Source organism: Tasmannia lanceolata, unplaced genomic scaffold (assembly GCF_043159265.1).
Source record: "Tasmannia lanceolata isolate RefF3 unplaced genomic scaffold, GAP_Taslan_0.1 ptg000012l, whole genome shotgun sequence".
Taxonomy (NCBI): Eukaryota; Viridiplantae; Streptophyta; class Magnoliopsida; order Canellales; family Winteraceae; genus Tasmannia; species Tasmannia lanceolata.
In genome coordinates this window covers 36,912,872-36,927,990 of record NW_027518689.1, presented here as the reverse complement: position 1 = coordinate 36,927,990, position 15,119 = coordinate 36,912,872, and positions in this window count along the sequence as shown.

Sequence of the window (15,119 nt, the reverse complement as noted above, 5' to 3'; positions counted from 1 at the left end):
CCTATGGATCTGATTTTTTGTAGACACCCTATCTATGTGAGGGCTTTTAAAATGGATGGTTTGGATCACCCAAACAATGTGGGGCCCCACTGTATTTTAAGCTAGTGTGTAGAGAACTCTCTACACATATGTGTAGGAACTGTTTTCTCATATATATATATATATATATATATATATATATATATGAGGAAACTGTTGGTGAGCTTAAGCTCACCAAACTTATGGTGAGCTAGCTTGCCCGATCACATGGGTCCCACATTTTGGGGAGTGATCCAAACCATTCATTTGCAAGGCCTTATCATAGATAGGGGGTGTACCAAAAATCAGCTCCATAGGATCATCCTAACCCCTCCATTTGTGGAGGACAAAAATGGGGCAGATTTGTGTCTATCCATTTTAGTCCTCCACAAATGGAGGGGTTAGGATGATCCTATGGAGCTGATTTTTGGTACACCCCCCATCTATGTAAGGGACTTTCAAATGAATGCTTTGGATCATCCTAACAAAGCGGGCCCCCATGTGATTGGGCAAGCTAGCTCACCATAAGTTTGGTGAGCTTAAGCTCACCAACAGTTTCCTCTGTATATATATATATATATATATATATATATATATTAATTGGATTTTCATTGAAATTTTCAGTCAAAATCGAACAGATTTAATTTTCACATTGACTGAAACTAAAACCGAAACCTGAATTTAAAAATTTATTTCTCACTTCCTCTAAAAAGTGGACAGCTTACCAAAATTTTCTCATTTTAAAGCTTTGAAGCATGCTTGATTATCGAAGATATCATCATATCATGAGATACTTTTAGCATTAGATCATAGATTATGCTTGTGCTTTTACCTTATCCTCAGGTAAGCTGTCTCACCTTTTAATTCATATGATAATTGCGTGCAAAGAACATTGAATGGCATTCTCTCCACCCGAATTGACTTCTATTCTTCACCCTTCATCACCCTTACAACTGTCTGGTAATTTGTCTTGTTTAGAAGCTTACTAATTCAAATTTCGTTAATTTATTTTCTTAATTGAGTTATTAAGTTAATCAGCTAATGGTGATGTGTCCCTTCTATTGCCAATCTCTTTTTGTCGGGATTCTAGTTTTCCTTCTTTGTAAAACGTTTTCACACGTGTTGAGTTACTAGTAGAGACATAGAGTTAATCAGCTAATGGGAACGTGTCCCTATAATTGCGACTCTTTTGTCATGTCACTAGTTGTTTTTTCTTTATAAAAAGTTGTCACACGTGTTAAAATCGTAGCGTTTTGATATTTTTTATTACCCTAGATTAGTCAAACACGGATTAAGTAGAAAATGAAGGATTGATCAGGTTTGAATCACTAATAGTTCAAGTGGGTCCATCTAAAGTTGTGACTCGTTTCTTGTTGTGATGAGATTTCACGAACGGCAGATCTTTAGCGATTGGTGTTATTAAGTGTCCATCATAAGATGAAAGGGATAGTTAGAAACAGTCCAAGAAAAATTAAGGAGGATTCATTTCTTTGAGCATGACCACACAGCTTTAAGTCATTCTCATTTGACCTACTTCTCTGGACAAACACATCTCCCTCTTTAGACTAGAAATTTATTGCTGAGGCCCTGTTCCTCTTGGATTTTTAGAACGATTGTGAGTCCAAAACTGATTATTGGACACAAATTTACGTTTAATTTTGAGTCCAATAATCAATTTTGGAATTACAATTGATTCTCAAAATCTAAAACAAATAGGGCCTTTGGATTTGAAGAATCGATTTTAATTCCAAAACTATTATTGGACTCAAAATTGTGTTACTGGGCTCCATCATTTCATCTACGATCACGATAGTTCGCTTTGTTTGGCTCACCATGTGTTGTACGTGATTAGATTATGTTCATCTGATGATCCTAACCTTCTAATATAGATCTTACTGATGGATGGTCGAAGGGAAAAATGAAGAGCATTTGAGTCATTCCTAACCTTCTAATATAGATCTTACCTAATGAATTACCTTTTTGTTTTCCCCTAAATGGGCCTTTCTTTTTTGAATCAGCGGATGAGTTATGGTTAGACATGCAATACCACTTGGTTTTCCCTGAAATACGTTGAGGTGCAGACTAGACATCTTGGGGGTGTAGCACTGTTTCAGTGTGGGCCACGAGAGCTGTAGAAAGTTATGTTTGAAGGTCAGAAAAGGCAAGGAATAAGCATTTTATGATGTGAGGGGTGAACAAGTGTGAAATTAAAAAGAAAAAAACAAAAAAAAAGAGAAAGTGGGTTCCTCTATGCATTGATGATATTGTCCTGTTTGGAGTTAGGGAGGATGAAAACATCCATAAAGCTTCATCCTTAGAACACCCAATTGACTTCGGAAAGAGATGATTGCCTTCAAACCAGTAGCTTTTCCCATTGAAGGTTGGCTTTATATATCTTGATAAAGAGTAATTGAAGAGGGCTATGCCTCAGGTAGGTCTGGGTTTGGGCTTCAAACTTGGGCACTCCACGTCCTATGATTCTAAGCTTAAGGATTTGGCCTGATCCAACCTGGCCCAGTATATTACTATAGTTATAAGTCCCAATCCCTTTTGCTTATGGGAAGGCTTTGGCCAGATATGCAAGCCCACAAGGCAATATTCAGTGTAATTTTACTAAATGGGCCTAGTTATTACTTTCCGTGATTATGTCTTATGTAGACATCTTCACAATTTTTATGTTCTAATGTTGATCAGAGTGTTGACAGTATGAAGAAAGTTGCCGAAATCTCTTAAGGACCCGTTTGGATACCTCAGATTTTGTATTTGGATTTGGAATTGAGTTTTCAGTACAAAATGAATAGATCTGCCAGCTCATGTTGAGGGAGACAGAGAGGGAAGGGGGTAATTCCTGCTGCAGGGGAGAGGTTGAGGAGCCAAGAGGGTGAAGGAAACTGCCACATCTGTGGATTTCCAATTTATTATTTCCACAGCTTATTTGGATATCTGATTTTTTTCATTGTCAGTCGCTGAATTGGAAATTCAAGGATTTGATTAGGATCCAAATGTCAACGCAAAAAGGGCTGCAAATGTGAGAATTCCAAATCAAAATCTTCTCGGCATCCAAACGGGCCCTAAACTTATGTTACGGTCCCGAGTGGGGCCCGCCTAACTATGGGACTAGGTGGGACCTAGCTTGGTATGGGACAGGTTTAAACTTTAAAGGACCTTGCCTAACTCGTTCCATCAGATTTGGAGCTTTTGGCATATTGGTAAGGTACCCAACAACTTACTGATATTTAGAAGGAAGAAGTCAAACTTAAGGCCTAGCTGTCGTGTAATATGGGGACATAAAGCCCCAAAGTATTTAGAGCCATATGAACCTTTGTTGTCTCCTCAATGCTCTGTTTGGTTACCTATTTTTGAGGAGAATGGCGGGGGATGATCATCTCTTGAAATGCCGAAGCTTGCTTGGTTGCCTTTTTAGCAAATTAGGGAACTTTGACCACTGCCTTTGTCGGGCTCTTGTCAGCTGACGTGGCGCTCTTCAGATCTACTTGAGAAATTTCGCCAAATCGAAAAAATTTGGGGAGAAATTCTCGGGAGATCAAATCTCTGGCTTAATTTCAGAGATCTCCCACCCATCTTCAATGCAACCAAACAATGAATTCTAAATCCCCCGCTAGTCCACCGGTTGACTGCACTGGTTTGATTTCCTTTTGATCTCCTTTTGATCTCCCTTTGACTTCTTCTTCTCCAAATCCTCCCCACATCTACCAGCAACCAAACAGAGCACGACTGAATCTGCTTGTAAATAACAACCTTGTCTGCTGCGTTAATGCTTATTCGGAAGCTTTAGACGTCGATGACTGCTTTCAGAACAGCCCTTCTCACTAATTTGCTATTCTTGGTATAAATTTTGGTTAATTTTTGGTGAATTCGTTAGTACATAACAAGGAGTTTTGCCCAATTCTCTTTAGTGCATAGGTCTTGTTCGAGGTAATTAGGTCAAGCAAGAGGTTGCTTGAAGCATTACACCCAAGGTATCTAATTTGGAATACCAAGTTTGTTGCCTTCGGCCCCTATATATAGAGATACACTAGGGTTTTAATAGGTTAATGGGCTCTAGCCCAAATAGGCCCACTACACCGGTCCATTATCTTATTGGGCTTATATTAGAACATAATAGGGTTATATTATATACCCAACAGGTCTAAGCATGGTGATTTCTCTAGAAAGCCTACTAATGAAAGCTTTAACAAACTCACCCGTTCCACTTTAACAAGATCTCCTCTAAAGCAAGAGGAATGATATGTACAGCGCCATTCAGTTTAGCATTCCTCCTGGATGTTTGAAGAATCAAAAGTTGTGTTAAAACTGAAAATGGTCTTATATGGCACCATGATTGGAGTTCTTTTCCCTGTTTGAGTAGAGGGTCCGGAGTGGTTGAAAAATAGGGAAAAAACTCTATTTTGACTAGACTTTTTTCTTTTCGCTGTTTTTCTGCAACTTCCCATCCTCTCCTCACTCATGCTCTCTCAATTATCTCCCTATCACACCCACCGCCCATTTTGTACCACGTGATAAACTAATATTCTATCAAAAAAAAATTCCATGGCTGCTAAACATGGCCTTATGACATGATTTCTTTGTATTACCATTTGCAAGTTTCTACAAAAAGTTTTATCTTGATAAAGAGATCATGGACTATAAGGAGAAAAAGGCTCTAAACTACTCCAAACTCATGTTTGGTTTTGCCATTAGACCAATACACATTCCTCTTTTTGTTCCTTTTTTTAGGGTACTCCAAAACTCATGTTCGATCGGTTTTGCCATTAGATCAATACACACTCCTCTTTTTTGGGACCCTTTCCTACTCTGACACCCTCTTCCCCCGTCAAAGGAAAAAAAAAGGAACAAAAAGATAAGCGCCACTCACTAATCCTTTTCTTGAAACATAGCCTTGTCACTAAATTCTTCCTAATTATTTTGTGGAAGGAAGACAAATTCTTAATGGGCCCTCATTGCTAATGAGCGTTCGGAATCATAGATAAAGATATAACCATGGGTGTTTCTTTAAAATTGATATAATGGAGGCCTATGACTATGTTGAGTTAGAATTTGTGGATTAGATGCTCGAAACTCGAAAATATGGGTTTTGGGCTAGTATAAAAGAAATGGATGGATGAATGCATTTCGAATCCTTCTTTCTCTGTGATCATTAATAGCAGCCCAAGGGGGTTTTCCTAAAGTTCTAGAGATTAGGGTAGGCAGATCCGCTATTTTCTTTTAATTTTATGATTGTGGTTCAAGCTTTGAGTCGGTTGATAGTCAATGCTGATAGGTTAGGCTTGATTAAGGGGGGTGAACTTTAGAGAATTAGGATCTATAACTCACATGTAATTCATGGATGATACTATTAGTTCTCTCTTCTTCTTCATTTTTTTTGTTGTTGTTGCAAAACTAGTCTCGGTAAGATTCACAACTTGCACATCATTTTGAGATAGATAGCTTGAGGTGGTGTCTGGTCTTAAATTTTATGTCCTTTTTTTTTTTCCTTTACCTAGGTTTGTCGTAAGGATTGGATATCCCCTTGAGAGCTCTGTGGAGTCCTATTTTTGAGAGGATGAAGAAAAAATTTGTTGGATGAAACAAATCTTCTCTATCTCTGGGAAGCCACATTATTCTCATTAAACATGCCCTATCCAACATTCTAGTATATTTCATATCCGCGTTTAAAATTTCCATAGCTATGGTAAAAAGGTTAACAAACACCAGAGAAAATTTCTATTGGAAAGGCAAGCACACCGGAAAATAACTAAAGCCTTTCGTAAGATGGGAATAGATGTGGTTTCCAAAGAGGTAAGGGGGCCAAGGATTGGCAATCTAATTAGCAAAATAAGGCTTTGGAGGGAAAATGGTTATTGCATTTTTGGTCGGAAAAAAGATGCTCTATTGAAAAAAACTCATCAAAAGTATGTTAAATTCAGGAAATCTAGGGATGGGTGGGAGATGGGTAGACGAGGTAGAGGCCGAGGCTCAGGGGTGTAGAAGTTCATTTGTGTATTAATTAAAATCTTTACCTATATAACGGATTAGATTTAGAGTTGGGAATGCGATGAGAGGAGGGTTCTGGAGTAATATTTTGTTAGGTGTTATTCCTTTGTCCCACACTCTCTAATCTCGTGCATGTTTGATTGCAGGATAGGTTTTTGGAGCAAAACTTATTCGAGAATAAGAGGTTATTCAGCATTTGTTGAAGAAATGTCCCGGGCAAAAATAATCCCAACTTTTGACTTGAACCTAGAAAATGAGAGCAACTAAAATTCTATATGAAAGATGGGATTTCACTTGCCCAGGATAAAAATGAGAACAAACTAAAAATTTAAAAACTCCCTACAAAGAAAAAAAATCTCAAAATACTTGGGGGCTGTTTGGATACGCGGATTTTAGAATCCATGTTTTAGTTTGAAAACAGTGTAATAGAGGGTTCATGATCAAGCCGATGTATGCTGTATTGACAGCGTTTCTTGAATTTTAAATAAGAAATCCAGCTCTTAGAAATCTCTCTCGCATTCTGAGATTTATAAAACCTGAAAACTTGGGACGATCTGCTGTTCTCTTACTGTCGGAAAGAAGGACGAGAAATCAGAAAATGACGGCTGATCTCTATCTTCTCTCATCTCTCATCTACAATTTTGAAGAAATTAAGGATTTTAAAATCCGTGGTATCCAAAGTCCAAACCGCCCCCTATATTTTTATGAGAAATGACCAAAATTCCTCTATCTCATAAAAAAATTGATCAAAAAGCACATGTGATAAAAAGCGACCAAAATACCCCTATTTTATAGAAAATGACCAATATACTCATAATTTTTTGTAAGTGACTAAAATACTTATCTCATACAAAATGACCAAAATACCCTAATTTCATGGAAAATTAACTAAAATGCCCTACATCATGGAAATAACCAAAATATCCTCATCTCATAAAATTACCAAAGTACCCTTATCCCATAAAATGACTGAAATACCCCTTATCATGAAAATATGACCAAAATATGCCCTTATCATGAAAAATGACCAAAATAACTATATCTCATAGAAACTTACTAAAGCACCTATCTCATAAAAAAAATGATCTAAACACCCCTAATCCTTAGGAGGTATGGGCCAACAAGCTGAGGATATGGATATTTTGATCATTTTCAAAGATAAGGTACTTTGGTTATTTTGAGGTAGGGGTGTTTTGGTCATTTTTATAGTAAGGGTATTTTGGTTATTTCCCATGTGATAAGGCAATTTAGGCCACTTTCTCTGAGATATGTATATTTTTGTAATTTTAAGGATAGGGCTCTTGCAACAACGCCCCATCACTTCATCATTCCTCTAGATAAATTATTCCATTATAATACAACATCGAACAAACGACAAACATATATTTCTTTGATTAAAAAAGTGAACAAACAAAAGATGAACTAATTCAGGACAAGCTATCCATGACAACAAGCAATTGGGACAAGGTCCTAAACAAGGATAGATTGTCCCACAATCAAACGTTAGGATGTTGTAAGGAATAAGAATCCCAGAGTCTTTGAGTTTTAAAATCGGGTGACGGTAGCGTGGTCTACAGAGTAGTTTTCTATATTAACTTCAAGGACACAAAAATTGACAACAAGACTTGGGTATTTTGGAAGACTTTCATTTCTCAAGTTCTAAAGTTCTGAATGACAACAAGATTTGGGCTTTCTAAATGAGTCGCTCTTTCCCTTTTCAGCTTCTTTGGCCACCCTTGAGAAACTTCCTTGGCATATAGCTTGGATTGAGATCCTTAGTGCGATCTATAGTTCATGCTTTTGCTGGACTACTTAACAAAGCCAGATCAAAATGCAAGATAGACTCAAAAATTATAATTTCAATTAGCAAATAGGTGCATCTTGATCAGTTGAGGAGAGTCTGTTGATCATCTTTTTATTCATTGTAGGCATTCCTTTTCATTTAGACCTAGGCGTTTTCGTCATTTAGCACACATTGGATATCTTCCTGGTCTATTAAGGACCTGATATCAAGTTGAAACATATAGGTCTTGGTTCCATGGGGATAAGTCCCTAGAATCTTATCCATTACATAGTTATGTGGGAAATTTGGACGGAAAGGAAGTTACAGGCATTTGAGGATAAGTGGTCTGACTCAAGTCAGTTGACGAATAAAATTAAAGTGTCTTCATGGGCATTGCAACACAAGGCTTTTTGAGGTTACTCTGTGGATTGAATTCTCATAAGCGAAACAAACGATTTTGAAAGCAAAAGTTTTTAAATTGAAGGTGGTAGAAAGATGCAAGCCCACAGTGACTTGCGCTCTTAAACTTTTGATGTTGATGGTCACTCCATTTGCAACTCCAGGGCTCCCCTTATTTACTCTTTTTCTGGTTTAATTGGTTTTATGGACTGGTGTGAGGCAGAGGTGTGCACTCTCCGAAGGGGAATCATTCTTCCCCAACCAGATGGAACGTAATCTTGTAGTATAAGGCAACTCTTCTAGTATTATGTTGTGGGCCCATGCCGGTTAGCCAAGTTCATTGACAAGATTAGTGATATGTTTAAGGACAAGATCTGTTATTTTTTCCATCGGTATTCTTAGATGTGCTAACGATTTGACTGATCATTTGGCCAAATTGAGTGCTTCTAGAGGTCCCATGTATCTTGGGCATATTTTTATCTCTTATGTGCATCTCTAATCCCTTATTTTATTAATCGTTGTCATATTCATCCACAAAATATTTGAGCAAAATCAATCATTCCTTATTTAGGCTAAGCAAAATACATTTTCAAACCAAAGTCTACATGTGTTTTGACTTCCACTTTATGATGACTGAGAAGGTGTATGAGATTGATGTGATCTCATACATCATTTCAAGTCAATCCTTGTACACAAGAGTTAGCTACTAGTCGATTCCCTTCTACTTATTGGCCATTTTAGGTTGCAAAAAATGAGGTAGGCCTGTGAAGTATAGGTCTAATGCATCTAATCTGCCACTCATATTAGGCATTGGAGAGGCTTCTCAATCCCTGCTTGCCTACCCAAAAAAAAGAAAACTAGAGGCAAAAGTCCATATATAAACTTGAGTGTAAAGTTCGTTGGGGCTATCATAACCCTTTGATCCAATTCGAAGTCACAAGTTTATCTACTGATATTTACACTCTCATGTTTAAATAATCGCATAAACCCAGCTTGTCTTTTCTTTTTAAATATGCTTCTGAGAGCTTTTTGGGAGCTGTAATGACCTTGGACCATTGTCTAAATAATCTAAGACAGGATGAGTTAGTGTAGTTATAAAAGCATGGTAGTGCCAATATAGTATCCTTTATTTATATATATTTTTTGAAATGGTGAATCATATTAGAATGGAAAGGGAAGCCCGAGGTGAGACAACCAAATAGAATAGATCACAAGATAAGAAAGTAGAAACATAAAATACACAACATCAACAGAACAAGACATGGCTGATCAAGGAGGGAGATAATCAAACAATTGTAAAGAGTCACTATTCACACCCCTCTTGGCTAACAGATCAGCCTTCTCATTGGCTTCCCTCCTCACATGCTTCAAGACAGCCGATGACCCTCATATAATCTCGTGGATCTCATCTATGAACGGCAAGAATCTCCAAGGAGGCGCCACTCCCCCCTTAAGCCACCGGATAACATTTAAGGAATCCCCTTCAATAATAACCTTGTCAAGACAATCACCACTTATTTTCTTAATACCGTAGAATACCGCCTTAACTTCTGCCTCCGAAGCATCACATACACCAATCGGACCAAAGAAGGCCCATTGAACAACGCCCTCGCCATTACGGCATAACCCTCCCACCCCAGCCGGCCCTGGATTACTAAAAGAAGCACCATCAAAATTAAGTTTGAACATACCAAGAGGAGGCGGTTCCCATCTTTGGACGATGCTAGGCAATCTTTCACTACTAAAATACACTTCCCTCCAACCTTCCCAAAGGTCAAAAGCCAAAACAAATTGAAATGATGGAAGACATCTCGTCCATGAAATCACCAAGGCGATAATGCTCATGTACATAAAATACGGAGACTTTGCCTTACCCTCAAAGATCCTAGAATTTCTTTCCTTCCAAACAACCCACCAAGTAGCAAGCAAACAAACTTCCCACAAGTTTTTTCCTTTTTTTCTCCAAGGCACGGTGCCCCACTGATGTAACAACATCCGAGTAGACCTCGGAAAAACCCAACTGATTCCAAACCTCAAAAAGATACATCTCCAGATCAATCGGGTGAAAGAACAATGCATGAATAAATGGTCCACAGATTCCCCTTCCTTAAGCAAATAGAGCAATGATCGACAAGCTACATGCCACGGTTTCTCAGGAAATTAATTGTCTGAATCCGGTAGCGACAAACAGCCCATCCAAAGATACCCGTGGCGGACAATGATATTTCCAAACCTTGGTTGAATAGGAGGGTGTAGTACTGGGCATCAGACTCATGTAGAAAGATTTGATAGAAAAACTCCCGGATGGTTCCACGATCCATATACTTCTATCTATCCCTTCCACCTTAATGAAGCACCCCTCAAGAAGACGAAACAGATTGGAATATGACTCTAGTTCCCAATCAAAGAAATTCCTTCTATAGGAAGGGCACCACAGTAACTTCCCACTACTACGATCAAAACATTCACTCACAAATGCCTCTTTCTTGTCAGCCACCCTAAAAATGTTGGGGAATAAAAGATTTAATGGCCCCTCAGCACACCAAACATCACTCCAAAATTTGATCATATTACCCTCATACACCCTAAACCGAATTTTCGAATTAAAAGGGACAGACATTTTCAAAATGTCTCTCCACACAGTCACCCCTTTATTCCTATATAGGTCAAAAGACTCCCAACCCCCATCTTGGCATCCATACTTGCTGCAAATGACCCTAACCCACAAATGGAGATGCTCTTCTCCAAATCTCCACAACCACTTTCTCAAAAGAGAGTGGTTGAACTCCCTGATCCTCCTAATACCCAAACCACACATCTTAACATGGACACAAACATCATTCCAGCTCACCAAGGATATCCCCTTTTTCTCAACATTTCCTCCCCACAAAAATCGACGTTGGATCTTTTCAATGCTCAAAGTGACACTAACCGGACACATGAAAAGAGACATATAATAGATGGGAATGTTGGTCAACACTGTCTTAATCAACACAAGTCTACCACCTCTTTACACCAAATTCCTTTTCCAAGTGTCCAACCTCCTATCAATCTTTTCAAGTACCGGCTCCTAGAATTCCTTGTTCGGTCTACCAACCCCCAGAGGAAGACCAAGGTAAGCTGAAGGTAAATAATCCATCTCGCAGCCTAACCAATCAGCGATCTCTAAGGCCTCTTCTAAGGCATATTTAATGCAAACATTCTAAACTTGTGGAAATTTGACCTTTGCCCAATGATATTCTCATAACATCTTAGAATAGCTTTCAAATTTAACATTAGGTCTCTTTTAGGATAGTAAAACAGTAATGTATCATCGGCAAATTGAAGATGAGAAACCTCCACATTATCCCTCCCAATACTAAAGCCTTTTATCAACCCCAACTCACTACCTTTGACCAACAATTTGCTAAGAGTTTCTGCCATAATTACAAATAAAAATGGGGAAGGGGTCCCCCTGCCTAAGACCACGACATGACTTAAAAAAGTCTTTTGGTGATCCATTTATCAAAACAGAGAACCATGCCGAAGAAACACATGACCTGATCCAAAAACGCCCATTTAGCTCCAAAACCCATTTTATCTAATAAAAAATCAAGACACCCCCATTCTACACTATCATAAGCTTTCTCCATGTCCAACTTACACAGAAGACCTCTCAGTTTCAACCTACGGTAGTAATCAATGGCCTCGTTAGCTAATAACGAGCAATCCAAAATCTGTCTTTTAGCAACAAAGGCACTTTGGCAGTCTGAAATAATATCAAGAAGGACTTTCTTCAGCCTCTCCGCTAAAACCTTGGCTAAAACCTTATATAAGCATCCCACAAGGCTAATAGGTCGGAATTCAGAGATTTTGGATGCTCCCATAACTTTGGTAATCAAAGCAATGAAAGTGGCCCCTGTTCCCCTATCCAACTCCATACCTCGATGAAATTCCTTGAAAGAATCCAAAATATCCTTTTTCACATATGTCCAACATGAATGAAAAAAGGCGAGACAGAATCCATCCGTCCCAGGCGCCTTATCTCTACTTAAAGAGAATACACCTCTTTCAATCTCCTCCTCTTCGAACGGCTTCTCCAAATCTGAACTTTGAGGCTGATTCAAACTACTAAACTCCACATTCTCCAGTGTAGGTCTAGGAACCCCTTCCCACTCATACAAGGTTTTATAGAATTTTAAGATGACCCTATTAACCTCATCTTTACCAGACACCATCACTCCATTGTCCTTCGAAGCTTCAATCCTATTCCCTCTTCTTCTCACACTAGCCATAGCATGAAAACATGCCGTATTTTTATCCCCCTCTTTCAACCACTTAACTCTCGACTTCTGTCTCCAAGTTATATCCTCATGCAGAACTATTCCTTTATGCTCTTCCTTAACTCTCCCTAACTCCTCCCTCAAGTTGACATTCCCATTCCCTTCTTCCTCAATCTCCTTAATTTCCTTCATTCTCTCAACTAACCAACTCTTGCGACTAGAATTTCTTACCTTTTGCTCCTTCACCCACTCTCTTAATTGTTTCTTCACAAATCTGAGTTTCTTCACAAATCTGAGTTTCCGCCCAATGATCACATCAGAAGGACCCTCAGATTCATAAGAAACCCACCATTTACCCATCCTTTCCTCCATACCCGGAACCTGAAGCCAGGCAATCTCAAATCTAAAAGGAGGAGGACCCCAAGATTCCAGCCTCGTGTGGACCCCGATCCGAGGACAAGTGCGGCGAGGGACGCGAGGTCCCCACAGCAATCCTCAAAGATCTCCACAATGTGAAGGAGAGCTCTGCCAAGGAACTCTCGAAACTGATGCCACTCTCACAGCATAGCATGAGTGGCGATATAAAAAGAAAGAGATATGTCTTGATCCGGAGCCGGGGCTCGAAACCGAGACATACCTAAAATAAACTCAGAGTCGCCATCCATGGACAAGCCATGGAACCAAAACAAATGCTCTGTTTGCAATGGATAACCAGAGATACAAAAGGTCCGTGCCTGGTGACGAATAGAGAAGGTCCGAAGAGCGCCCCCAATTCGCCCGAGTGCGAACACTTGGTCTCTTATGCCATTTATTATTAACCTCGAAGAGTATTGGGCAAAAATCATGTGAAATTGGAACAAAATATCCCCGGGAAGACGTCTACCTAATTATGCATGACCAGGGGATAAAATAATAAACACACACAAAATAAGATAAAAGATGTGTCACCTAATGACAGCTAGCTTATGAGTGACATGCCTAAAGGGTGTCTAAGTTCTGATGTGCAAACACATGCAAGCTATAGCTAAAGGTATAGGATCAGCACAAGAAGGTAAGAGAACACATCAAAACATATAATAACAACACAATAAATCCTAAGACTCTAAAACATTAGCCCGAGTCCTCGGATGGTCTGGTATTCATCCAAAGAAGCCTACGTATCCCCGCCTCCACGAGAATCAAGGCAACGTAGTTCTCCGTACCTATTCTAGACTAGGATGCCTAAGACACCTAGACCTCTATCTTAGACTCGATCTAAAAGACCGGACTAGTTCTTAAAGCTTCTTGCGCGATTATTTAAATTCCAAATGGATTGTAGATTTTAGGACACCCTATATGTCCTAACTAAATGCAGGTTAGCCCTAAGCTAATGCAGGTAGTTCCTACAACCTATGAGTAACTGGCTGCGCGTCCTAAGGAAAACAATGGGATCACTAACGCATCCTAGACCTAGTCATCAGTCGGCGATGTGAATCGCCAACTGACCGGACGGAGGCGCTCCTATAACTCTAGGACAAACCCCTAACTCTAAAACAAACACAAACAAGCACACAACAAATCCAAGACAAACTCCTAACTCTAAATCTCTCTATCTAGGACAAACTCCTAACTCTAGAGGAAGATCTTGTTGAAAACAAGGTTTTGAAGAAAAAAGGGTTAAAGCATTTATTTACAAAGTTTGGCTGGACTTGAGATATAAATCCCAAGCTGCACTACGTACCTCGGAAGAGGATCAAGCCAACGTAGTTCGAAACGAACTCTCCTAATGACTATTTTTAAAACACTCAACACTTTAGGCTTTTTAAGGTTTTTCAAATGTTTTTGATTTAATTTCTAATGTTTTTGAGTTTTAAAATATTTAATGTTTTTTGGATTTTAAACTTTTTCCAATGTTCTTGAAGTTTTTAAAGAGTTTTCACCCTTTTGGTCAAAGACCTAAGGGAATATACAAAGCAAAACCCTAGGGCTAAACCCTAGGGCAAATAGGGGAAACCCCTAAACAAATAACACTATCAAAAGCAAAGGTAAACGAATCAAAGATTCTCTAATAACACTCCTAAAAGGACAAATGAGTCAAAGACTCTCTAATAACACTATCTAAAGAACGAGCGAGTCAAGGACTCTCCAGCAAAATCATCCAAAGGACGAATGAGTCAAAGACTCTCTAAAAGAAAAGGAAACATGAGTCAAAGACTCCACTAATACCAACTAAAGAATAGACGAGTTAAAGACTCTAAAAGAGAATGAAACACGAGTCAAAGACTCCACTAATACCAACTAAAGGATAAATGAGTCAAAGACTCCCTAAAAGAAAAGGAACACGAGTCAAAGGCTCCACTAATACCAACTAAAGAATAGACGAGTCAAAGACTCTCTAAAAGAGAAAGAAACATGGGTCAAAGACTCCACTAACACCAACTAAAGAATAGATGAGTCAGAGACTCTCTAAAAGAAAAGGAAACACGAATTTGTACATTTGGCAGAGGTAAAACACCCAGCCGGGCCGGACAGCTACCTAGCCCTAGGGTGCAACAAATGTGCAACCCAATACCCATAAGGGTAGGGGTATGCTGCCAAGCCGAGTAGGGTGTTCTCCCAAAAACAAACGACGCACAGAGAGGAGGACTAACGAGAGAATGAGACCGAGCGGGTCTCCCAAACAC